Consider the following 27,735-nt stretch of genomic DNA (forward strand, 5'->3'; position numbering starts at 1 on the left):
ATTATAAACTTTACTTACAAATTACTTACAACTTAGTTGCATCCTGCAGAATATGCCTTTTAGAATCCCACCAGATTTCTTTCAAAAGATAAATTCTGGAATATGTCACATGTTGTGGGACAGTGGCACTTCCTGCATAGCTCTGCATAAGTTACAAAGGGGAGTGTATGAGGGAGGTTTAGCGGTACCAGATATTCTGAAATATTATTGGGCTGCCCAATTTGTATCGGTAAATGACTGGGTGTTTGCAGGCCGGAAGGAACCAGCCTATTGAGTGGACGAAATGGATGAGACGGACTACCCCCCCTCCTGTATCAACAAAAGATTGAGCGCACCCTGCCTGCCCATACTCAGTCAGTGGTACAGGTATGGAGAGAAGCCGCCAAATATCTAGGCTGGAGGGTATGCTGATGGAAAAGACTCCACTTTGGGAAAGTGACCTCCTTTCTGAAGTGTATGTACTGCAGGGCTTCACAAAACTGAGGTTGATTGGCCTGGAACGGCTGGGTGATATGTGGAGGGGACAGGCATTTGTATCTTTTGAGATTCTCCAGCAGGAGTATGATTGGGGGACTCAGCATAGAACCAATATTTGCAGATTAGACATACATTGCGTGGTCACCTCCGGGAGGGGGAGCAGTTGGCTGAAGCGGGCCAACTTGAAGAACGCCTGTTAACGGATCCCCTGACCAACAAAGCAATTTCAACTATTTATAGAAAATTGGTGAAAAACTCGCAAGACCCCCTGGTGACATTGAAAATAGCATGGGAGATAGACCTGGGCATGCTGGATGATGATGACTGGGTTGAGGACATACAGGGTCCCAGAGAAGTAGCAAAAAGATCCTGCTTTCATTTAGTCCAATTGAAGATCTTACAAAGGACATATTGCTCTAGACCATTGGTGCATTGAATGGGGCCGGCTGTTGCCTCTCTCTCTGTCAATGGGGATGTGGGCAGGATGAGACCTTTTTCCATCTGTTGTGGGATTCTCCTTTGATGCAAGGTACTGGGCAGGAATTGCACCAGAGTTACTGGACAGGAGGTTTCTTTAGAAGCAAAATGCCTCTATTTATCTGTGGTGAAGTGGTCTGGCCTTGATATAAAAAAATATGGGTTGCTCTGGCTTCAGCTGTGGCTAAGCTCCACATCGTGCAGTGGGGGGCTATTTCCCCCCATGTGTGACTGATTGGGAGGCAGATCTTGATTGGTGTTGGTGAATGGAACACACAGTGTATCTCAGTAGAGGTTGTCTCACAAATGAGAGAAGGTTTGAGGGGGTTGGCAGTGGTGCAGGGGTCTATAATCTGCAAAAGAGTGATCACGGTTACAAGTATATGTTTCTAGCGAGTCATTTCGGTTTTAGGGCATAGGTCTTCAAACTGTGGGGCACGCCCCCCAGGGGGGCGCAGCATCCCCTCAGGGGGGCGCGTACTCCACCCCACCACTTCATCTTCCATTGTTGCCTCTCGGCGCCAGTCGTTTGTCTCAGCCATAGTCAGAGTGGAGCTGCAGGGGTGCTAAGAGGTGAAAAAAACAGCAAAGCCTTGTTAACACGTGAATGGTCTTTTAAAGACCTGTGAAGTACTCGGTGCGGCTGGCAGCTCAAAAACTTTGTGTGTGCCCTGGAAGCTGTCTCAGCCCGGGCTGACACACACGACGACGGGGGTGGGGGGGCCTGAGGGGGTCTTCGCAACTGCAACTTGTCAACAGTATACCTTTGCTCCGATTATCTCTCCTCAAATTATGTCATTATACTATGTGACATCATTTTGCATGGGGAATCGCTGGGAATCGCCATGCTTTGAGGATTTACATGTGTGACCAGCAGTGCTCTCTGAATGGGGTGCAGCCATGAATGAGGGGCTCTTGCTGAATGAGGCAGTGACAGGATTCTGTTGTCTGTAGTAATTTCGTAGTATACTTTGTTTTTAATTCGACCTTGTTTACTTCTCTCTACAATTACTAGTGAACTTTATCTCTTGACATGGTGTGTTGTGACAGTTGAAGGAAGGAATGGTGTGCCAGTGGCTTGGAACTCGTGTGTGTTTTCCTACAGTCGGTTGTCCTACTTGCCATTCGTGGTGGGAAATGGGTGGTTGCCGGCAGAAAATATATAGTGTTTTTAACCACATGTTCTAAGTATCTTCGACCGTTTCGTATTAAACCTCAACTAAACAGGAACAACACAAACACCCAGAAAGCAAGTGGCTGTTGCTCTCAGCACTTGTGGTTTTGACGCATGTTTTGGTTTGAAATGCATCCTCGCATACCAATATGGACGCAAGGAAGCATTTAATGCTAAAATATACTGTTAAATGCCAGTTTTGTATTTTGCATAATCATTGTTGTAGAATTTCACATAATTACTCAAAAGCAAAGGACATGAATTGTGCACACCTGATCCACACTATGGGGACCCTCCTGCACCCAGAGGGTGTGTCGGTACTGAGAAACTTTGCAAGTCCAAACCGGTCAGACAGGAGGTCCTGTATGTTTTTTAAGGCATTTGACATGGCTGCCGCCACCGATACAGATACTGTCAGTTCTAACATGATGATAAAATCCATGTCCATAACATAGGGGACTGCTTATTTTTGTATCATCTGGGACATCAATATAAAGAGCTGGCAACCTTAATCGCAATTGGATGGAGGTTGAAAAGCACCCGGAGCACTAGACCGACGAGATATACGAATCCGCGGTTAGCGGGCAAGCAGCTCAGAACTATCCGAGGTAGCATACATCCACCTACACTAAGGGTTGAGGCATGCTGTAAATGAGCAACCCTAACGGCGCTGACAGATACAAAACTGGTCAGAACTAGCAAAGCAGAGAAGCCAGTCGACCCTAGCCCTGAAGAAGTTGCCGCCAATCTATACAGGCAACGAAACATGTTGGTTTTAGTGGACAGCCACACAGCATAGAATAAAAGTCTCAAATAGCGAGTGTGGTATTGTCTGGTTTTAATTGGGAGTTACGTGGGTCCTGATCAGACTCAGTCTCCCTTGTCCCAGGGTCGACACTCACTTTATTTTTTGGAACATAGACACAGTTTAGATTATTAGTTCCACTTGACACTAGTTATTAGAATAGACACAACAATTCTTGATTTATTCCTTATCTTTATTTCGGACGGCAGTCGCCTATGATGAGAACGTGAGGTAGCAGACGAGTACCAGTCTGCACAGCCTCGTTGGGGTTACTTCCGTGAGGCACTGCCGGCCTCCTCACTTTTTTGCACTCCTCCCTTTGAGGCATTGGAACAGGCACCACACTTGATGGTTTTGTTGGGTTTGAGTTTGCTTGTTCTTCCTTCCTTTCCTTTTTCTTTCCCACACTTACCATTGGGGAAATAGATCACTAGGGAAACACTTTCTTAAACACACCTAAATATTTAGGAACTTTTAGAGCCAGTGACATTAGACCCCTTTGGCGATTGGCAAATAGTGCCGCGGAGACGGTCCAAAATGCAACAGTTTGTGCAAGTGCCAGGGTTCTTGATCAGGAGTTGCTCACTGTGCTTATAAAAACCAAAATACTTTTATTCTAGGCAGGTCTTGTTGTTTATAACCTTAATCGCAAGACTGGAAGTTTGTTGCAGGATAAGCACGATATTTATTTCCTCCACCCTCGATCCCTGGAGCCTGAATAATGCCATGAAAACAATAGTTTAACTTATATCTCAAACCCTATGCCAAGCATCAAATAACATGCTGAGTAACTTCAACTGTGTCTGGGAATGCACCCTGCATTCTGACAACTCACTCCTCATTCTCGCCCTTCTCTTTCAAACTCACCCTGCACTCACAGGGATAACAATGTACTCACACTGATGACCATGCACTCATACCACCCGCTCACCCTGCTCTCACAATGCACAGTGACCACACTGCACTTATGCCACTCACCATGAACTCACACCGTTCTCCATCCACTTAGTTGCGGTCACATCAGCACACCGCACACTCTGCACTCTCAGTGATCACTCTGCACTCACAATGCTCTTACGCTGTTCACCCTGTAACTCACCCTGCAGTCACACGAGTTCACCCTGTACCTCACCCTGCAGTCACACAAGCACACTACTCACCCTGCTCATGTGACACTTCACTCACCTGTCCCCCTCAGGTGTGCAATCAGTGTTAGGGCCAGCCCTGGCTGGGAGGCTTAGTTCCCCCACCCCGAAGTTCGGGCCTAGTTGCACCCCATGTTGCTTCCCACTTCGAAAGTACGTTTCATTGCAAGGAATTTACAATGGTTGTATCCTTCCTGAAGATTCCATTCTCTGGCAGGTAAGAGTGAAGAGCTTTTTGTAATATTTTTTAAAGCCTTGCTCCTTTATCCTTCATCCCACTACTAGTGGGAAGAGGGAAGAGGTATGGCGACGCGGCCAGGGCGACTGACTCCGGAATCTGGGGATCACGGTTCAATCCCTGGCGACGGCGGAAGATTAGCCCAGTACCATGTGACTCTGGGCAATAGCTTGCTTAATCTTCCCGACGGCCCCCAGCGCCTAGAGACCCTTACGGGTGATTGTTTGCGCTTTACAAATGTGGATTATTATTAAGGAGGAGCGGATTTGGCATTAATGGCATAGGTGCTGACTTTGGTTCTGGGCACCCTGTTTCCAGTTCTGGTATCGGCTCAACATCATGTGATCCTGGGCAAAATCACTTAAATTTACCAGTGACTTACGAAAAATGAATTTGACCTTGATTAAAGTTGCTGGTGCTTGCATGACATGTTCCAATCCCTAGAGCTGCGTCCACAAGCCTGATATAACAAATATTGTGAAGTATGCCTACCATCTGTCCTCACTTCTTTCATAGACCAAATTAAAAAAAATTCTTGTGCAGCTATTTCTGAAGCTTTGGAAGGCAATCTTCTTTATAAGCCAACTATGCCAACACATTTACTCTTGATGCTGCTAGAGAATAAAGATGTATATATCCTCTTGAATCACTTATATCACATGTGTATGATGTAAATGTCCCCTAGGCCTTCTTGGAAAACTGTGGCTGGCCTCCGACTGATATGGCAACACCTGGCCATACTCCACACAATCATGGATTTTTCAATCGTGTCAGAAAGCATGTTTTGTGGAACCCCTTTTTACTGATATCTTGTTTAGGGATAAGGATGTGGCGCAACAGCCAGTGCTGATGACTGTAGAGCTGGGGAGCCAGGTTCAATTCTTGGTGTCTGCTCAACATCCTGTTATTCTGGGCAAACCACTTAATCTCCCTGTGCTTACAAAAAATGAATGTGTGCTTGTGCAATGTAAAAGATGCTCCTGTAAGCACTCCAATACCTTTGGGTCATGTCGCACTAAATAAAACTGCAAAAAATATATTACAAAATGTTGTGAGCACTCCAGTTTCCAGGTACTGCTCAAAACTGGAAGTGGAGCACAACCAAAGGATGGCAGAAGCAAGAATCCATCCACACATTGACTGTCTCTGTGGAGAAAAACAGGCACACCAAACACCTGTGTTTCGGGAGTGTTTTTGCTAATCTATCCTAAATTTTGTGTTTTATGTGAAAAATAAGGCACCAATGTAATTTTTTGTGCTAGTTTTTTCTTGGAGACTTTTCATTTAAACTTTAGAATAAGCACAAGCACTAAAAAAAATTTCAGTTTACTAAACACTCTTAATTTATTTAATATTATTTGCCCTATACGACCTGCGCTCTGCAGGAGGGAAGGGCCATCAATGATGCAGAGTACCAGCTTCCAGAACTTTTTGTCACGTGGTGGTGATGGTGGGGGGGCTCGATGTGTAAAAAGTTTTAGATGGGGGGGGCTCAGCCGACAAACGTTTGAAGACCTCTGTTTTAGGGGAATTGTTCCTTATTTGTCGGGATATGACAGACTATGGGGCTCATTATGATGGCGGAACGATCGCCACCGCCGGTGATCGTTCCGCCATTGTCATAAGAGTTACCCCCCGCCACATTATGATGGCGGTGGGTATCACGGTGGATGGAAAGTCCGTCCACCGCTTTTCTGCCGGTGGCAATCGTCACGATTGCCTGGCGGAGCGGTCAGCATGTCTACAATGGTGGCGGAGCCTAGCAGGCTCTGCCCGCAGAATTATGATGCTGGTGGAAACCAGCCTTTCCGTGGTGATTGAACCGCCATTGAAAGGCTGGTGGGGAATGTGTTTAGGGGCCCATTGCATGCCTCCCTTTTGTTGGGGGGAGGTGTGGGTGCACTGGGAGGTACCCATGGTACCCCCCTACTTTTTACTGCACCAAGTGGCTGGCACAGTGTAGTGCCTGCCACGTAGTGCAGTGAAATACACAACATGCTCTTTTTGACATCGCGGCTGTGCAGCGGTCAGCAGCCACCGCCGCAAGGGTGCCGAATCCGACCGCAGCGGTCCCATCATAATTGTGTATGCGGGACCGCCGCATTCATGGCGGTCAGACCCAATCACAGCCACAGTGGCGGGCGGACCAAGTCGCCCACCATAGTAATGAGCTCCTATGTTATCGATTTATTGATGCAGACATTGTACTTTTTGGGCAAATTATCTATGATAGTATTTCAGTATTGTACTGTTGATTGAGAAAGTGTTAATAAAAAAGAGTTTAAAAAATACTTATATATTAATACTAAGGTATTAAATATAATACTTGAGCATTAATACACTTACCCACCCAACACCCCTCTATCCCTCACATCCCGTAACTAAAGGTGTGTGTTACACCCTTAAAAAATGTTTACATAATTTTATTAATAATATGAACTTTATTTAAAAATTACTTATAAATTAATGCGCAGGTATTACAAATAATGCCAACGTATAAATGCACTTACCCACCCAAATACCCCTATTTCCATCACATCCCAAAGGTATGTGTTATAAGCTTAGGAAATGTTTTATTTACCTTTATAAATAATATAAACTTTATTCAAAAATTACATATATATTATTACCTAATTTAAAAAAGAATACCTGAGTATTAATATGCTTCCCCACCCAATACCCCTATATCCCTCACACCCCGTGCCTAAAGGTCTGTGTAACACTCTTTTTTTTAAAACTGATATTTAATCTATTTCAACATTATTTAAATTAAACTTACAAAGTAATACTTAGGTACTAAAAATAATACCTGAGCATTAATACACTGCCCCACCCAATACCCCTATTTCCCTTATATCGTGCCTAAAAGTGTGTGTTACACCCTTAGAAAAAGTTTAAAATAATTTTATGAATTATTTTAACATTACCAAAAATGACTTATAAATTAATTCTCAGATATTAAAATTAAGTCCTGAGTACTAATACAACTTCCCACCCAAAACCTCTATATCCCTCACAATTCTGTGTCTAAAGTTGTGTTGCACCTTTAGAAACATTTTTTAATAGGTATTTCATTAGTTTTAACTTCATTAAAATGTACTTATAAATTAATGTCCAGGTAATAAAAATAATACCTGCGTATTAATACACTTCCCCACTCAATATCCCGATATCCCTCACATACTGTGCCGAAAGGTGTATGTAACACCCTTAGAAATCTTTTAAAATATTTTTCTAATTTATTTTAACATTATTAAATACTTATTTATAAATTAATACTCATGTTTTAAAATTAATTCCTGAGTATGAATACACTTCCCCTCCCAAAACCCCTATGTCCCTCAGAATCCTGTGCCTAAGGGTGTATGTAGCACTCTTATTAATTTTCCAAAATAACACTATTTATAAATTACCAAATACATACATATATCTATATATATAAATATATATATTAAAAAAATATAAAATAATAATAAAACTAATAATAAAACTAATTAAAAAAATACTCACCAAAATACTTACTCACAAATGGCAATGCGTGGTAAAGGCATGCATGGTAACGTAACATAATAATATTAATAATAGTTTCGTATCCCTCAGTCATATTGAGCTGCAGGGGATCCCCGAAAGGGAGGGGGCGCCTCTGCCTGCAGGAGTATGCACTACGCTCCTGGCAGTGGCAAAGACAGCTACTGCCTTCAAGATACCCCCATAAACGTGTCAACGGGGTAAAAATAGAGTTTTAGAGTATATGCAGTCAGTCCACTCATTCATTGGAAATGCAATGTAAACCTCTGCTCAGCTCTAACAAACTGACGGTACAGGCCTGATGAAGTCCACAGCTGTGATACCCGTCTTCCCACGCGTTCATCCTGCATGCTAGGCTCTGGGCCCGGCGTTAAAAGTTTATAGAGCACTGTATATAGCAACGAGCAGGGCCGGACTGTGGGAGTCGGAGGTAGCACTTCCTACTGTACGTGACCTGTCATCACTGTGGCACGCATTCGGCGGCAGGTGAGCGTGTCACTGCGCCGACTGGGGGCGCGTGAGTCACCGTCTACTGCTGATGCGTCCCTAGAAACCAAACCCAAGCCCATGTCACTTTCTGTAAGGAGGCAACTCACTCATCGCCTGCTCGTTCCCGAAGGCTCCGCCTGCACGCCCCCGGCGCCTGCGCGTGCCTCTTTTATTACCGGATCCTTCACCGAGAGGTAGGGTAGTGCATGGAGGATGCACAGCTGGCCCCAAAGCCTGGCATGGATTATCCTTCACAAATACATCTGAAAGATAGTTCCGTGGGGTATCCGTCTGCTGCTGACATCTACCTACAACCACTCTGCAATCACAGACTTTCTTTAAAATGGGTACCATATGAATGAGGTGTTAGAAAGGGGTTTTACAGTGTATCCGAGAGGAAGGCACGTGACTGTAACCGCTATATAGATAGCACAATAGTATATGTTCTCCTTGTCCACTTCCCAGGGTTTGTGCACAACAGGGTCATTTGGACCTGAGAAAAAACTACAAAAATAGGCTCTAACTGTTTCTGCGGCAGATATTGCGAGAGATTCTAACACGAGTAGAGCAATTTTGCACTTGATTTGCCCAGAGAGATACTATAAGATTTTAGCTGGTGGCAATTTTCGTCATGAAATATAAAAAGTGAGGTAGTAAAGCATATATCTCGGGTACAAAAGACAGACAAAAAGACAGACAGGTTGCAAAATGTGCTAGCAAATTGTGCACTGACATTTGGCACACGGTCTCTGATTTTGTGATGCAACATAAGGACTAATTGCAAAATCTCCAGTTGCTGGGTGTCGCAGCACACCTGCCTAATGAATATTAATTAGACAGGTCACTGTTTGCTTCCACCTGTGATGGGCTACGAACACAAGGAACAGCATGCCACCATCCCTTTGTTTACATTTCCAAAAGGGATACTTTTTTAGGCAGAATTTGTTCCTTGAAGGAACCAGTGTTTCTTTGAAAAATGTTTTCTGATTGCGAATACTGTTAGGGGAGCAGCTAGTGGAACCCTGGACCATTGCCTGCTCCCCCCGAGGTTGTCTGAGACAAGTCACAAAAAGGAAAGTGCCCCAAAGGGACTCCATCACCTCTGCGAATCAGGTAACATCTACTTTTGAGATTTTGGTAACTGATCACTAACACCTATATGTTCTGAAACCATATGGTTTTGCGAGTCATAGTGTTTGCAAATGCTCATAGAACCCTTTTTTTCACATCTCTATGGGGCAGAAAAATACACCTGATAATTCGTGCAAATAATCAGACTGAGTGCTTTTCCATTAACAACAACTGGGTATAAATGACCCCAAAAATCTACACCTTAAATTCCTGTGACCAAACAAAGGACCATCAGTTTATCAAAAACACGTATACCATTTTAAGAATTCTGTCCTGTTAGAAGAGCATCCTTCCATGCGGCGGAATGTCTCATTGAACAGAATACGAGAAAGCTATATTTTTCTGTGTTTATATCGTATGGGGTTAGTAAGCGCCATATAAATACAATTCAATATTACAATATTCAGGAAACAAAATCAGGTGTTGATATAAATGTGATGTGGACATGTTATTCTGGGTATTCTAGGAGAATCATTTTAGGTAAAACTCATTCCTAATGAAAGGCTTGAGATCAGAAGTGACACTATGGGCCTCATTACGATGGTGATCAGACCGCACACCGCCAGGCCATCAGTGACGGTGCGACCGCCGACAGCCTATCAGTCCAACCGCCACATTACAATGCTAGTGGTTGGACCCTTTTTGGTCAGACGAACAACCACCAACTCCACCAAGATCATAGATCCCAATGGGCGGCGGTCGTAACAGCATCCAATACTGGCGGCGTAGCTGAGGCACGGACCACTGTCAGGATTTGGATATCCCTTTCCAACAGCCTTTTTATGGTGGGAACACCACCATGAAAAGGTTGTTGGAAAGGGATTTTGGGAGCCCCAAACAGGGCCCCCCTCCAGTCGTAGATCACTGAAAGTGGCACTCTGGGAACATGTAATGCTCCCACTTACCTTTGTACACCGTGTGCCATGCACGACATGGTGCATGGCATTCAGTGAATGGATGGGCAGGAGGTTCTGCAGGGTGACGGCATTTGCTGCGGTCCTTTACCTCGGCCGCAGCATGCCACCGCTGTGGTTCCTATACCTTTAAGACCGCTAGCCCGCAGTTGCATCAAAATGCGGCAGTTGGACTGTCACATGCTTGTCGGACGGTCTCCTGACTGCCACAATAGTGGGCGACGGTCTGACTGATCGACATCGTAATTGGGGCTATGTCTAGACAAAGGTATTTGCAACGTTATAATCTTGCTGGAGTGACTGGATGAAACTAATTATTTTGCAATTTCATGTAATTGCAACATTTTGTATCATTTTTCAGATGTGCTTCTCGCAAACGTATTCTATTTTTGTGAGGTAAAATCTCAGGAATATTTCCCTGCAAAAATCAATTTGCAGAGATTTACGTCAGCAAAACATTTTCCTGAAAACAATCTAATTTGTGGATTTTTCTCGAGCTAAAGCTAGTCTTTTCTTTGCAACTTCACAGCAAAACCCCCCAAAAAACCTTTGCAAATTTCATATAATTTGGGAAGATTTTCAAAGCAAATTACAAATTTTACTGTCAATCTCTTTAAGTTTTGGATTAGCAAAATATCGCATAGGCCGAGCAAAAAAAGAGTCTAAGGATTCGTCACTTTGATAAAGGTTGGAAAATACCATGCAAGAAAGGATTACATAAAAGCAACTCTTGACACATATTTTGCTTTCAGAGTTCATCAAGGACAATAATCCCTGATAAAACTAAAGCGCTCAGAAAGGAACATGACATATATTTCCTAAACTGTGCACTAAAGAACAGATTGGGAAAAATGTATCTTTTGCCATAGATGTATTTTTAATTGTTGAAATAAGATCTTAATTGAAAGACAATCGTTAGCCATAAATTCTGGAATCCAAGTGTCCTCACACAAATGAATTGAGCAGACAGAAAGGAGGCATGTTGGTTTATTTCAAATTCGCTGCTGCATTTATTGCATTTTAAGGTAACCTCAGCAGCGGATTAACTATTTTTCAAGCCTGGGGGCACAGTAATCGAGTCAAGGCAAGAGTTATTTTTGACGTGCTCCATGCAGGCTTAGCAATGGGCATGACTTGTAAGGGGATTCCCTACTCAGACGAGCTGGCACTTTGCTGCCAAGCCTTTCCCACTACCCAGACTGTATGAAACAGATGCGGGGCACTGGGTTCTTGTAAAACAGATGGCTTTTTTCCGGCTCTTGTAGCTGTTGAGAAATATTCAGAGCAAAAGCTTCAGCGTTTGTGCATGACATACTGGAATCATAACACCTGCAACCGAAAGATACACATTGAGCCATCAAAATGTGTTAATCCTACGTGTGTAGTGATAAACTGCCAGGAAAGCAGAGAGCCCAGGGGTTTATTTTAGTGTTATTTTGATATATTATCGCTAGGCTGACTGTCATCGGGATATAATGGTTCCTGGCTGCCCTCTCATTTCAATAAACAAGTGTTTTCTGCTGGCTGTAGTCCAGGGGCCGAATGATAAAATAATCTGGGCCCTGCTCAAACAGTTTACGGTGCAGTGATACGACTTCGCTTTATCCTTGATCAAGATTTAAAGCACAGTGTTGTTCAATCTCCTGCTCATTCAGAATGGGACCTTGGGTATATTCAATGGTGCATGTGCATGCAAATCAGAGACTTTCTGTCTGGCTGGCTCATGTTCCAGTCAGTAACAAACACTGACCAAGCCAGTGGGTCTGGCTTTTATAAGTCTCTCCTGCAGACAGCTCTTAGCGGTCTGTTGTCGAAAGACCAACAGGTGCGGGACCGCCACGAGACCGGTGTGCTGAAACAGGAAGACCAAGACTGCCCTCCCAGACCAGAATAACAAGGATAAAATAATTTACAGCTGCATCCTTCATATGAAACCACAACAGAAAACCATCTTTGCGTTTGAGAATGTAACCATTCTCAGGCCGTATTTATTACACCTCATAAACACGACATTAAAATGCAACTGTTGTCTTCATATTGCATAACATTTCCATAACTATACAAAAAATGAATACCAATTCAGCAAACTTTTTCTAATACAACTAATCTCCTGCCCGCATATTCTCACATTCCCTTAGGAGTCTTGATTGACCACCTCCCGGTTCCTAGTGGCATCGTTTACAAGGCGAACTTCCACTCCCACGAGATAGAGGGAGCTAGGGCCAGCAAGGCAGCCGGCCCCCCCAAAAAGAATCATGCCAGAGCAATCCAGTAAAGGGACACCCCCTGGTACCCAATCGGGGGGATGAGCCTGGGCAACCGGGCCATACCTTGGTCCCCTGGCGCAGCCACCACCCCCCCCCCCCACTACCACAGATCGCATCAAGGGGTACCCTCTAGGGCCAGGGACAATTGCGGCAGCGGATGTCCCCAGTCCTTCACCTGTGACCGTGTCACCCCTGTCCCGGGTTATTAAAAAAACACACCAACATCTTGAATCCGCTTGTGCTTGGGTCTGTGATGCCCCACGTTGGCAACCCGTTTTGTGGTCAAAATATGACTCCTTAACTGCACCCCAAATAAAAATCAAAAAAGGATGGGCGGGTGGGTAGAAATAAATCTCCTTTGTGGAGAAGGGCAGCGTGCCCAGTGAATCCTCAGGGGCAGGCAGGCAGCAAAGGTGCTCATCGAGCTGAACTACAGCCTTTTAAGCTGTCCTGCCACCCCTGCAAGTCGCCCCGGTAGCCCCGCTGCACCCCCAGGCAACCAATCATCTGTAAACGCGGGAAACCTGCTTGCAAAACATTTGAATACGCGGCCACCATTGGGCCGCCACCAACCGATCCATACCGGCCTGCACCTGTGTCCGGGGCCCTGCGGGGGGAGGGGGTTGTGGCCCCTTTGTCCAGTTTGTGGAATGTAAATACTTACAGTATGCTTTGGGTCAGCTCATTGCTTAACACTGGTTGGCTTTCTTGTCAATCCTATTTGTTTGCTTTTTATTCAATGGACTTTGTTGTTCTCCTGGCTCTGGGGCATAGCTTCTTAACTATCCTTTTGTTTGGATGACTTGTATCCTCCCAATGCTTACGAAGTAGCTACTTTGGGCCTGATTACGAGTCTGGCTGTTTTGTGACCGGCAGACTCGTGGTGGTTTAGAAGTGGGAGTCTACCGTTTGGCCGGTTACAACTTTGAAAATCTTTTCGGCGGTGGACCGCGGGCTGCACCAGGGAACAGTCGTCCCCTGGCAGTGGCGCAGGAGTGCCACAATGCATTATGCTGAGCAGGGACTGGCGCAGTCTCGCTCAGCATATTTTGAGTTCCTGGACTGCCAGCCTTTTCATGGCGGTCCAGAAACAAAGAGGGCCCAACAGGACTCCCATGTCCCACTCACCATGGGGATACATTCGGGGGGCACAACATGTGCCCCCCTGTCTGTATTCCCCCCCGGTTCCTGCACGGCATAGATGTCACTGTCCATGCCGTGCTGGAACTTTTTGGCCGTTCCCATTGTGGTGCCTGTTTTCAAGGCACCGCCATGGGAAAGGCCAAAAGACAGCCCTATTACGAGTTGTACTTTTATAATTTGTTATACGGCTGGCGGTCCAAGTGCAGGTTTGGCGCAGCGGAGGCAGCATTGAGCCGACGCCACTGTGCCAAACTCATAATCAGGCCCTTTGACTTTTTGTTCCAGCAGTCCATAGGACTGCATGCATTTTTCTTGCTCTGTTTTCTGTGTACTGCTTCCCCACCACATCCCTGTACATTGCTCACCTACTCACCCTGATAACAAAACCACTGTGCTAACACATAATACCACAGCCTGCATCAGTGATTTAGACATACAGCCACTATATCATGGTATGATGCAGAACAATATTATAACTATCATGCCAGTGGCCATCCTGCGCAACTGTCCTAACATGCTTAAATTGAGACCCAGGGCCGAAATGCTCTAAATAAACAATGCAAAACCAGATCGTTTTAAAGTATGCTTTGAGCACGCTTTACTTCCTTTTGTTTTTTCATTGTTTATTTAGAATAGCTGCAAGTGGGGATGTGGCTGGCAGGTCCCAGCAAAAAAACTGAACCCCACATCATTGGAACCTGCATCCACCCTTCCAGCCCACTGAAACGGTTGGTAGCCAGTCTGACCCTATTGATACCTGGCCCATCTCTAAACTGAATACAATGTCTGATACTGTGACTTCCTGCAGTAAAGGCAGAACTATAAATTTCACATGTGACCACGTGACCTTGTGTGTGTGTAGGAGACGGAGCTGCCCCTGCTGTCCCAAACGAATATTTCCCTTGACCACACCTTTATGTGTGTGGATTGAGGGACGGTGGGCAGAATTTAGTGTTGTAACTCAAAACTACAGGGCCTGCCTACACAATGGGAGGAGGAACCCCAGAATCTCTCATATCTTAACCTCTTCAGTGCCCATGACGAGATAGTCTCGTCATGGAGCACGGTTGCGCTGTGCCCATGACGAGACTATCTCGTCATGAACCCCGCCCGCTAATGTAACGCCCGGCACAGGGCGGGGAAAGGGCGTGGCACTGAAGGGGTTAAAGATATCAATTGGGCTTTTGCTGAATATGGGGACTTTTGAATGTTTGAGGGCCCCTCTGGAGGGTGGAGGCCCCCCTTGCACCACAGGGCTGCAGCAGCACGTGTTACACCCCCTGAGAGTATTGTGGGCCAACCCCTCCGATGTTGGGTGATATGACCAGGCTTCAGTGACATAACAAAACTTGAGGGGGCCCCTCTGCAAAGTATATGGAGGGACTCTTCCCCCCCCCCCTACCCATCCAGTCAGGAGCTCTCAGGCCCAGGGCTCCAGCCCTTGCATTGTGCAGAGTGGGCCCCTATGTCAGGTGCCCCACAATGCTTACTTCTGCCTGTGGAGCAAGTCCGCAGAGACGACAGGAGCGCCCGCCCCTGTACCCACCTGACCCGTGTGGACAGTAGAACCCAGCAGGGATGAGATGGACGCAGGGAAGGGAGCCAGAACGAAAGCAGGGGGTTGAGGTGAAGGGTGTCTCGGAGCCAACTGGAAGACAGAGAGACCCAGATCAGTGAAGGACCCAAACTCCAGCGTTGCAAGATACGCCAAACACACACAGAAAAGCCCTGTTCCCAACCTGGAACTCACCAGTGGCTGCAAACTATTGAACCCTGAATACAGCTTCAAGGAAGGTTCAGCTGAGACGAGGTGGCAGCGTTAGGCTCTCAAAGAACTCAAGGAATAGCGCTCCTGCGCGTCAGTTTCACGTGTCTGGACCTAACAAAATACTGGCATCCCTGGAAAGCAAATGGTGGAAAACCAAGGAGAACGAACAAGAACAAAATAACCCTAAGCGCTCCTGCGCGGATTTACCAAAATCATCATAAAGCGCTTCAGCGCGGACAAAATGCAAAATGAACCATAAAGCGCTCCTGCGCAGTCAAAATCAATAAACTCTAAGCACTCCTGCCCGGATCTAACAAAATCATCATAAAGCGCTCCTGCGCGGTCAAAATCAATAAACTCTAAACGCTCCTGCGCGGATCTTACTTCTGATCACCCATAACGCAGCCGCGTTACGGTGACTCCACAGGAATAGAACGAATGTACCTTAACTGTTTCCCAGAGGGATTACGAAGACCAACAGCGGGGCTCCAGTCCGGAAGGCACAGCCCGCTTCCGAAGTCTTCCGTGCAGCAGGAACAGCGTCTTGTGTCGTTCAGCACATCTAGCGAAATCCGAAGCACGGAGCCGGCGGGAAACGCGGTGTTTAAGCGTTTCCCCCGGAAGTGCTTCCGTGAACTGCTATGCCTGTCCAAAGACTAGACCGTGACTCATCTTCCAGCCGGAAGTGTGTCTCTCGGCCGTTTCTGTGTGTGTTAGCGGGGAAGCGGGGAAAACGGCAGGCGCCGTGAACATGACAGTACCCCCCCCCAAAACAGGTCCCCCCTCAACCCCGCCAGAACCTCAAATGGGGGATGCAGGACGAGGACTGAGCGGATGGCTCAGATGAAAAGCACGAACCAGAATGGGAGCATGGCGAACATGGGACAACGGCTCCCAAGAACGCTCGTCCGGCCCGTACCCCTTCCAGTCAACCAGGTAGAAGAGTTTACCCTTAGTACGACGAGAACCCAAAATGGCCTTGACCTCATACTCGACATGGTCCTCCACCACCACCGGAGAAGGAGGAGAGGGAAGAGAGTCACCAGAACGGACCGGTTGCAGAAGCGAGACATGGAAGACCGGGTGAATCTTCATGTGTGGAGGGAGTGAGAGTTTCACAGCCATGGGGTTAACCACCCGCTCGACCTCAAACGGGCCCACAAAACGGGGCAACAGTTTCTTGGGACCGTGCACATTGAGGTGCCGAATGGACAGCCACACCCGATCACCCACACCGTACTTGGGCTCCTTCTGTCTGTGTGCATCGGCCTGTGCTTTGTAGGTGTCCTTAGCTTTGGCCAACTCAAAACGGGCTTGTTGCCAGATGCGGCGCAAGGACTCGTGATATGACCGGACTGTGGGTAACCTGCTGTCCCGGGGACCTTCCCATGCGGAGGTGCGGGGATGACGGCCATGAAGACAAAAGAAAGGAGATATTCCGATGGCCGAATGTTTACTGTTGTTATAGGCGTATTCCGCCATCCATAACACCTCGGACCATTCCTTTTCAACCATAAGCAGTAAACAACGGAGGAACTGCTCCATGGTGTGGTTGGTTCTTTCGGCCTGACCGTCGGTCTGAGGGTGGTACGCCGAGGACAGGCGCACATCCATTTCGAGGATCCTGCATACTTCCTTCCAGAAGCGGGAGATGAATTGCGATCCCCGGTCCGTGATCACCACCGATGGAACTCCATGGAGGCGAACCACCTCGTGTACAAAGATCAAAGCCAGTTCCGCAGCCGTGGGTAGTTTCACCAAAGGCACGAAATGAGCCATCTTGGAGAGGTGATCCACTATGGTGAGAATGGTGGTGTGCCCCGTCTTGGTGAGAGGGAGTTCCACCACGAAGTCCATGGAAATGGTGTGCCACGGATACGGTGGCACCGGGATGGGACGTAGAAGACCCCTAGGAGGCTCTGATTTGTTCTTACCTAAGAGACAGATGGTGCAGCTAGCCACATGGTTCTTGGTATCCGTCACCAGCGATGGCCACCAAAAATGTCTTTGTACGAGCTCAAGCGTTTTGTGGTACCCCGGATGGCCGGATAGAACATGATCATGGCACAGGCAGACTGCCTTTTGCTGACTGGTCAACCCAGGTAGGTACAATTGTTGTCCATGGAACAGCAACCCATCTACGCACGTTACCCCTCCTTGTCCGTCCGCCAGACCCTCCAGGTCGGACTGCTTCGTGTCCTTTTGTACCTGAAGCATGAAGTCTGAGGATGCTACAACGCCCTGGAAGCGTGTCTCAGCGATGATGGGGACAGGCTCGGTGTTTTCTGCCTCCTCGTCGGATTCTCCTAGCCGTGATAGGGCATCGGCCTTGGCGTTGTCCTTCCCAGGCCGAAATGTGATCACGAAATTGTATTCATTAAAGAATAGAGTCCATCTAAGCTGTCGGGCGGTAAGGGCACGGGCTGACCTCAGGAATTGGAGATTCCTGTGGTCCGTGTAGATGGTAACCGTGTGCTTAGCGTCTTTCAGGAAGTGGCGCCATTCCTCGAATGCGGTCTTGATAGCGAGGAGTTCTCTGTCAGACACGGTGTAGTTGCGTTCCGCTGGTTGCAGTTTCTTGGAGTAGAAGGCCACCGGATGCAGCTGTCCTGTGCTAGTACTCCTTTGAGATAACACCCCTCCAATGGCGTGTTCTGATGCGTCTGCCTCTACAATGAAGGGCTGCTCTGTGTCTGGGTGCACCAGGACCGGGCCTATGGTAAAACGCCTCTTCAGTTCCTGAAAAGCGTCGTCTGCTGTCTGATTCCACTCAAACCGTACTCCTTTGCGCAACAAGCGGGTGATAGGAGCTACCATCTCGGAGAATCCGGTGATGAATCTACGGTAGTAGTTGGCAAACCCCAGGAACCGTTGGACCCCTTTTACGGACTCCGGAGGAGGCCAGGACAGAATGGCGTCCACCTTCTTGCTGTCCATTTGTATGCCTGCTGGAGTGATGATGTGACCCAGAAACTCCACCGAGGTAACGTGAAAAACGCTCTTTTCCAGTTTCACGTACAAGCGATGTTTACTCAGCTGTCGTAGGATGGAACGCACATGCTGCACGTGTTCGGTGATGGATTGCGAATATATCAAGATGTCGTCTATGTAGACGATACAGAAGACGTCTAGGTAGTCCCGTAACACCTCGTCTATAAAGAACTGAAACGCCGCGGGGGCGTTACAGAGTCCGAAAGGCATGACCTGGTATTCGAACAGACCGAATTTCGTCCGAAAGGCGGTCTTCCATTCGTCACCCTTTCGGACTCAGACTAGATGGTAAGCCCCACGGAGGTCGAGCTTGGTGTACACGGAGGCGTTCTTTACCTGATCCAGAAGGTTGGTGATTAACGGCAGGGGGTAACGGTTTTTTACGGTGATGGCGTTCATAGCTCGAAAGTCTATGCAGGTCCTCAGATCACCTTCCTTCTTAGATACGAAGAAAAGAGGAGAGGAAACGGGAGACCTGGAATGACGTATAAAGCCGTTGTCCAGATACTCATCCAAATAGGAGCGAAGGTGGATGTTCTCCTTTTCCGTGAGCGAATAAATTCTGCTACAAGGCAAGGTGGAGCCTGGAACGAGGTCTATACGGCAGTCGAACGACCGATGCGGTGGCAAGGTGTTAGCCCCCTTCTTGTCGAACACCTCGGCTAGGTCCTGGTATTCCTCTGGTATGGCTGGTGTAGTTACCTGGGAGACTATCCCCATTCCTCGGAGAGGAAGCGATCGTGCTTGTATGGCGCGACTCCCCAGGAGATCGTCCTTCGCATAACAGGTTTCACTGCAGTATTCCGAATTCAGGTGTACTATTCTCGACACCCAGTCGATGTGGGGATTGTGTTTCACCAACCATGGTAATCCCAAAATCACCTTGAATTGATGGGCATCGATAACGTCAAAGCTAATGGATTCGGCGTGGTGATTAGCAAAGGACATTGTCAGGCTCTCTGTTTGATGCCGGATAGGACCGGAGGTGAGATCCGTACCATCAACAGCCTTGACGGTTTCAGGTTGGTCTTTTGGCACTGTAGCAATGCCCAGGGCACAGGAAAAAGCAGTATCGATAAAACTGCCTGTAGCACCGGAGTCTAACATAGCCGTCACCTGCCAGGTCCTGCCCGCCTGGTTCCGTAAGGACACTTCCATTCCTACGTGGTGACTGCCGTCAAATACCGCAGGGATCGCCAAGGTGCAAGTTGAAGAACCCAGAGGACGGATCCCCTTGTCTACTGGGTGTTTTCGTTTCCCGCCTTGTCCGTCTTGGTGATGGGCAATGCGAAAGGTCTTCTGCCCCGGGGTTTCGTTGGCTTCACCGGACATTCTCTGACGAAGTGGCCGCTTTTCCCGCAGTACAGGCATTGATTCTGCCTCCTACGCCTTTCCCTTTCTTGACTTGTTAAGGGCCCTCTTATGCCCCCGATCTGCATTGGTTCGGTTGTCTCGCCTTGGGAAGCGGAAGCAGGGTCCTCTCTGACTTTTTCTATACTTTTGTCCCCAAAGGATAAGAAACGGTTATCACTGCATTTCCCTTTCTCGGTCCTTCGTTCCTGTAATCGGAAATTCATTTTCACCACTAGATCTATGAAAGGACCTATCTCATCCGGTGGGTTGGGTAATTGCGCAATGAGATCCTTCAGATCATCGCGCAATCCTCGATAGAACACAGATACCTTTTTGTCTTCAGGCCAATGGGATTCGATAACAAGCCTGCTGAACGTGGTGATATAATGAAGGAGGTCCTGGCTGCCTTGCTTGAGGTTGAGCAGCTCGTTGTCCACCGCTTGCACAAAGGTGTGACGAGCGAACATACGCCGCATGGACTCCTGAAAGGTGGGCAAGTGGTGTAGCATGGGATCGTCGTTTTCTACCAACGCAATAGACCACTGGGCGGCGTCTCCGCCCATGTATGACAGGATGTAAGCCACCTTGGCTGCGTCGTCGGGAAAAGCCGTGTTTCTGGCCATGAAATGCAGGTGGAATTGGTGAATGAAAATACCATACTTGGTACTGTCCCCATAGAAGCGTTCAGGTGGTGCCAACTGGACTGAATGAGGGGCGATGACTTGGATGGCTGTATTCGGAGTGGTGGCAGCGGAGGACCCCCCAAAGGTAAAAATAGGTTGTCTCAAAAGACCCTCCTGACTGACCCTGGGGCTCGGGTTGGTTCCCCAAGGACTGGTGACCCCAGCTGACATCTGGCCCTGTAGGGCGGTTATGTCATGGCGCAGACTGTGGTTCTCTGCCTGCATGGCAGCCAGCATGACTGCGATGTCTTGTAAGGTAACCTCCGGGTCGCCCATGTCGTCTAGGTGGACTGATAAACGTGGGCTTCGGATTCTGTCAGGTGCCCCACAATGCTTACCTCTGCCTGTGGAGCAAGTCCGCAGAGACGACAGGAGCGCCCGCCCCTGTACCCACCTGACCCGTGTGGACAGTAGAACCCAGCAGGGATGAGATGGACGCAGGGAAGGGAGCCAGAACGAAAGCAGGGGGTTGAGGTGAAGGGTGTCTCGGAGCCAACTGGAAGACAAAGAGACCCAGATCAGTGAAGGACCCAAACTCCAGCGTTGCAAGATACGCCAAACACACACAGAAAAGCCCTGTTCCCAACCTGGAACTCACCAGTGGCTGCAAACTATTGAACCCTGAATACAGCTTCAAGGAAGGTTCAGCTGAGACGAGGTGGCAGCGTTAGGCTCTCAAAGAACTCAAGGAATAGCGCTCCTGCGCGTCAGTTTCACGTGTCTGGACCTAACAAAATACTGGCATCCCTGGAAAGCAAATGGTGGAAACCCAAGGAGAACGAACAAGAACAAAATAACCCTAAGCGCTCCTGCGCGGATTTACCAAAATCATCATAAAGCGCTTCAGCGCGGACAAAATGCAAAATGAACCATAAAGCGCTCCTGCGCAGTCAAAATCAATAAACTCTAAGCGCTCCTGCGCGGATCTAACAAAATCATCATAAAGCGCTCCTGCGCGGTCAAAATCAATAAACTCTAAGCGCTCCTGCGCGGATCTTACTCCTGATCACCCATAACGCAGCCGCGTTACGGTGACTCCACAGGAATAGAACAAATGTACCTTAACTGTTTCCCAGAGGGATTACGAAGACCAACAGCGGGGCTCCAGTCCGGAAGGCACAGCCCGCTTCCGAAGTCTTCCGTGCAGCAGGAACAGCGTCTTGTGTCGTTCAGCACATCTAGCGAAATCCGAAGCACGGAGCCGGCGGGAAACGCGGTGTTTAAGCGTTTCCCCCGGAAGTGCTTCCGTGAACTGCTATGCCTGTCCAAAGACTAGACCGTGACTCATCTTCCAGCCGGAAGTGTGTCTCTCGGCCGTTTCTGTGTGTGTTAGCGGGGAAGCGGGGAAAACGGCAGGCGCCGTGAACATGACACCCTAGAGCTCGGGCCCCCCTGCACTGCGGGGGCTAATGTTACACCACTGCCAGGCTTTTTGTGTATGTGAAAAATCAAGTAGGGGGAGAATGGATCACTTGTCCTGTAGTATCAGGGTCTTCGACGTTTGGAAACTGTATAAGAAAACCCTCATATGAGTACACAGGTCGGGGGCGGTATATTTTTGTGTATGTGGCCTGACTGATACGATGTTGCAAGTACCCTGACTGTACTCAGCATATTCAGACTGCAGTGCAAATCTGTGAACGTGGCCTGTAACTCTGCTTTGGGAAACCAATAATGTAACTACCTTCATTAGTAATACGTTTGCTTTGAAAAGTGCAACTGCAGTAAGGTGCATTGAACTGCTGCTCCACATCTGTAGATGTTCAATTAAGTTAATTTAACCATTTTTATTTTAAAATGTTTCTGTACAGCACGAAGAACAACGCGGCAAACCTCCAGGCTGCGTTGTTTATCTCTTTGTTACTTTCATTAAAGTTTAATTTGTGGCAGAGTGACTGCAAGCAGTACACCGCTCAAGTGCCTTTTTTTAAGCATACTTCAACTTTCTTGAAGAATGGAAATGATGTCCTTGAAGTTAGACGCATGTTACAGGTTTCACAGCCAAGTTGACATTTTGGAAACTGTTACATTCAGGAAGTCGAGATGGTATTTGGGGGCTTTCACAGGCAGTGTAAGGCTCCTTCCTCCTCCTTAGGCCATCATTACAAGCTATTAAGGGCTCCAGATGTGGTAATGCCACACCCACAATTCCACACACCATGGGGTGCTGTAATATCTGGGCACATTATTACCACATTATTGCAGATCTGAGGGCTTGGTGTGACGAATAACCTCAGAAAGTGCAGTTTGAGCATGGATTTTCGTGTGTTTTCCCACATTTTAGTCACTGTTCCTAGTTGAAGTTTGTCTTGGAAAAAAGGCTATGGAGTTACTTTGCCCACATGATGTGTAAATGCGATTCAGCAAGTAATTCCCTATATGGGTTGAGAATGTGAATTCATATACACATCTACCTTAAAGTGCGCTTCTTTTCTATGAGAATGCAAATGCACAAATGTGACTTGACGTGTACATATGTATTCTATTAATAAATTTAAATTTTGTTTTTGAACCTGATTGAAGCCTGCTAAAGCCTAAGGGTCCGATTTCGATTTTGGTGGTCCTCCTGTAGGACCGCCACCGCTGCGCCCACAGGAGGACCTCCAAGCCTGTGGTGCACCCGCCCACCGAACTCTGAGTAGAATCAAGGGTGGGTGGGCGATACTGCGATGGTTCCATGGTGGCGTCTTTGTTAGGCTCGTAGGAGAGCCTGCAGCATGTTCCTGCATGGTGTGGCATGCACCGTGTCATGCATGACACACCGTGCAAGAACGGGGGTGCAATTTCACAGTGGCTCAACATGTGCTCCCCCTGCATGCACCCCCAAACCCAGAATCAGCATAGGGCCCAGTTGGAGCCCCCTTACCTGCATCTCTGCCACCCTTTTCATGGCAGGCTCACCACCATCAAATAAGCGGTGGAAATGCAACTCGCAATATGCTCAGCAGTGCTGCATCAGCACCGCCAGCATATTCCTGCCCCTTTCCACTGCACCACCGCCGCAGGATCCTGGATCCCAGCGAACATTGCGGTCCTGTAGCAGTCCAACCACCACACTCTGAATACGGCGGGCGGAACCACATGGGTGGCGATGGTCGGACCACCACCACAAGTACGGCGTCCTGAGGACCGCCGTACTCATAATTAGGCCTTTAGGATTATTGCACACCTACAAGCATTTTATACATGGTTTCATTTTGTTATCCTGTGTTGTACACGAGAGAATTTAATTAAGTGGTTCTAGTAAGCGTACACTCTTCTGAATTTGGAACATCAAAGTGAGGATTTCAGAAAGTAATAGAGTTAGCACTTTGCTGTTGAAACATGGTTTGCCTTCCCAATGCCTTTTTACATTCTTCCCGCAAGAAGGGCCTGGCATCTCCTCATTAGTGCCTATCTGTACATTGCTGGCACCATGTGTTCCAGCTTCTATCCACTTGCCCTGAGAAACAGTACATAAATGTAGCACCAAACGTATGGCTTTTAGCATTACATGCTCCAACTGATCAGAGGCGAAGTCTTGGTTCATTAAGTGATTGTCTTGCTGATTTTGAATGATTGCTGGCTATTTTTGTATTCACTTCTATGAGCCGTGCTGCCGAGTGCCTATTTTTCTTTTACAGAGCTGAGTTGGATTCCCTCATTCCTTGTACAGAAGCCCGTAGAGTCTGCATTATTTGCCCCTCCAAACTGCCAATATACTCATTGGCAGTTGGAAGGGGCAAATAATGCAGACTCTATTGATATTTCTTTATATCTGCCAAGTTTATTACAATGTGGACCCTCTTAAGCCTTCAGATGCCACAGACCTATGACTGTTTCTGCTAACACTGACTCTAACACTGTTTTATTTTTATTTCTGATTATCTTTGTATCATATTATTATTTTTAGTCCCTAACCACATCATCAGTACTATTCTTTCTGTGTGAAAATAATGCACTTTTGTAATAAATTCTACTATTATCTTATTTATTAAATTAATTTAGTTTGTATTGTTAAATGCATGTCACTCTCTTTTTCTAAATAATTTTGGAACGTATACCAGTGGGCTGGATCCCATATTTTTAGTTCATGCAATTTATTATATAATAATCTTTGTTATTGTTACTGTAAGTTATATCAGGGTGGGGAACTCCCTCAGGCAATGGCACTTTTTTAATGGTGTTTAAACTTCAACAAAATATTGTAATAATCATATACTTTTTTAATTGGTTTAACAGACTCTATTCATATAAATGTGACTCATTGACTGCTCTATTGATGAATATCTTCATCATAAAAAAGTACCCTAACACCATCATAACTTATATATACATTATTAGCTGGAGGAACGAATGTGAACAATAGTCAAACTCCGACAAGGTCTTTGTATACATTGGAGAAAGTGTCTGGCACCGAAGTGCACAGGCCCCCTCAAGCACCCAATGACTTACTCCTTTTCAAATTTATTAGTAAATATTTTATGAAATTGTGATAATTATCCACATTGAACCAGTGAATGCGTATATGGTTGACCATGAGGTGGCAGACAAGGAAAAATACATAAGAAAATAATTTGACAGTGACATGGATGTGAATTAATAGTATGTTATATCCTAGAAGTACTCGGCTCTCATCATTTTGGCTATCAAGGTTGAAGGTGGATTCTGCACATGCTTCAGTTTGTATCTATTTAATAGGCGTATTTAGCTAGACTGACATTCCATACTGAATGTTAAGTGAAATTCTCACAACTTTGGAAGATGCTAGTATTTTGATTGGTCTGTCATTTTATTATCAATAGATCAATTTCCATGAAAACACAAGGCATTTCATGTGTTCTTTGATGTCATGGTTGAAGTGTGAGGAAGCAATATTAATAGCTCATGGAGGAGTAAAGCAAAATGGAAATAATTTGTTGAATATTAAAAGCATATTTCAGTTGTGTGTTCCTATATTAAACTATTCTGATCACATCATCTCATAGGAGTGCATTCGACACAGAATCAGCCTAGGAGATGGATGTCAAGAAAGCTCCCAAGCTGATCAACAAAGCTGTTGCTATTTCTTCTTATTCACACCAGTATTACTACAATATTTGATGGATTTGTGTACAAAGTAGTATCTTTGAGAAGGCTTTCTATAAAGATTGTTATCATTATTGGACAGAGAGTTTGTTGGAGGGTGTGCCCTGTATGATATTCATAGAACATGTTACCCTGTTCATTGAAGTAGAGATGAAGACCTTTCCTTTCTGAAAAATGTTGAAAGGCAATCCTCATGATCAAGAATTGTCTGTAACTAGCATTAGCCAGCAATGTACCTTGGGGTGACTGGTGTGAACGCATCACGGTACATATAGTACTGTAGGATGGTTTCCATTGATTTCACATAAGGACAGAGAATTTTACTCTACATTGGCATCAGAGTTGGTAGAAATATCGAAAGAGGTCAGTGTATATTGAGGAATTTTGGATGCGTTAGGTGAGAGGCAGCATTGTTACAGGTTTTATTAGGATCAGCATCAGGGCATGATACAATGTGGCCTGGATGCTAGGTGATCAGGGAGTGGTTCACAAGCAAAGCCTAGTAGTGAAAGAATTCTCTGTGTTCTTCTGTCATTGCCAGATAAAATTGTTGAGGACAGATGATGTGGTGATGAAAAATGGTTCAGGGTGGATAAAGTAAAATAATCAGTGGACTGAGAGTACAAAGGATTTGCATGTGGGCAAACAAGATTATTACAATGAGCAGATGTGGTCTCTCATGAGTTGGAGGGTCAACTTATCGTTGCTGATGTACAAACCAGCAAAAACCTTTCACCCACAATACTGACTACCACTATTTTGTCATCAATAGCAAATAAACAGTTAAAATAGTAAATATATACTAATCTGTATGTGTTTATCTTGCTGATGTATAATGGCAGTCGGTATTGTAGATGCAATATATTTGCAGGTCGGTATATTTTAACTGTTATATTGTAATGTATAGCCGCTCCTGATGGAACCAGTGGAAGTAACAGAGAATCATGGTGTCTAAGTAAGACATACCAATGACACATATGTGGTTTAATGACTCACTAACACAATTTGTTATGTATTATGTTCTTTCTCACCTTTTCCTTTACCGGATTTTGGAGTTTAAATTTGTACTTGTGTTTTCTTCTCAAGATAGGTGACATGTGTTGTAATCTATGCTATGCTTTTTTGAAAGTCTTTTTTGTAGTCTTTTTATTCAGAGAGTTCACATGAATACATCACATAACTGATAAGAGAATGACATGTTTTATTTCAATACATATATTTAATATGGCGCTGCCATGATTGGCCCACTTGAACATCCTCCTGTTCGTGGCTCAGGCTCCCTGATTGCAAAATGCACTGACCACCACATTTCATAATTTTGCCCATAGCTTCCTAACTTTCTTATATGATTCGGATCTTAAAGCATAATGGCGATCTAGGCCCATGATCTCTTCCATTTTTGCTCACCACTGTACAAAACTTGGGGGAACGACAGACTTCCAATTTTGAAGCATTAGGGATCTAGATATCAGTGTGACCAGAAATAGCTTCTTTTTATCTGCCATCTGCAATCTAGCATCTAGGATTCACGGAGAACCCAGTGTGATGGCTTGAGTGTTATGGGCAAATCCAATATTGAGAATGCGGATACAGTGTTCGTTAATGGAGGCCCAATATCCAGCTATTTTTGGACAATCACAAATAATATGCTGCCAGTTTCCTTCGCTCTCCTTAAGACACCTAAAGCATTTATCCTGCATCTGGGGGTTAATCGTATGTAGAAATTCAGTTGTTCTATATAGGAGCCACTTTGTGTAGTATTGCATCCAGTGGAGGTTTGCACGTCTCATCACTAAGAAATTAAATCTATTTGTCATATTCCAAACCTCAGCTGAGATTGATACTGCCCCCTGGAGTAGACATTTATGTTTAACTTTATCAAACAGATCCCCTGGTCGATACTCGCGAAGTACATCCATCCAGTATCTAACAGGCCTAGAATGATCAGATTTGATCAGATCTGCAACTGGTGCTGAACTAGCTTTAATCTTGCTCAGACCCTGTGCCTCATGGGAACAGTTCAGCCTGAACTGCAAAGCCAGGTCCTCCCTGGACTAGAAGCAAGCATCCTAGGACCGGTTTCGG

At 46.2% G+C, this 27,735-nt stretch overlaps 1 protein-coding gene across 2 annotated transcripts in view; it reads right to left on the reverse strand.

Moving 5' to 3' along the window:
• LOC146775949 (uncharacterized) overlaps positions 1–27,735 on the reverse strand; it is a 790,744-nt gene that overhangs the window by 461,357 nt on the left and 301,652 nt on the right. The gene's annotated exons all lie outside the window — the stretch shown is intronic.

The sequence above is a fragment of the Triturus cristatus genome, chromosome 12, assembly GCF_964204655.1.
Source record: "Triturus cristatus chromosome 12, aTriCri1.1, whole genome shotgun sequence".
Lineage (NCBI taxonomy): Eukaryota > Metazoa > Chordata > Amphibia > Caudata > Salamandridae > Triturus > Triturus cristatus.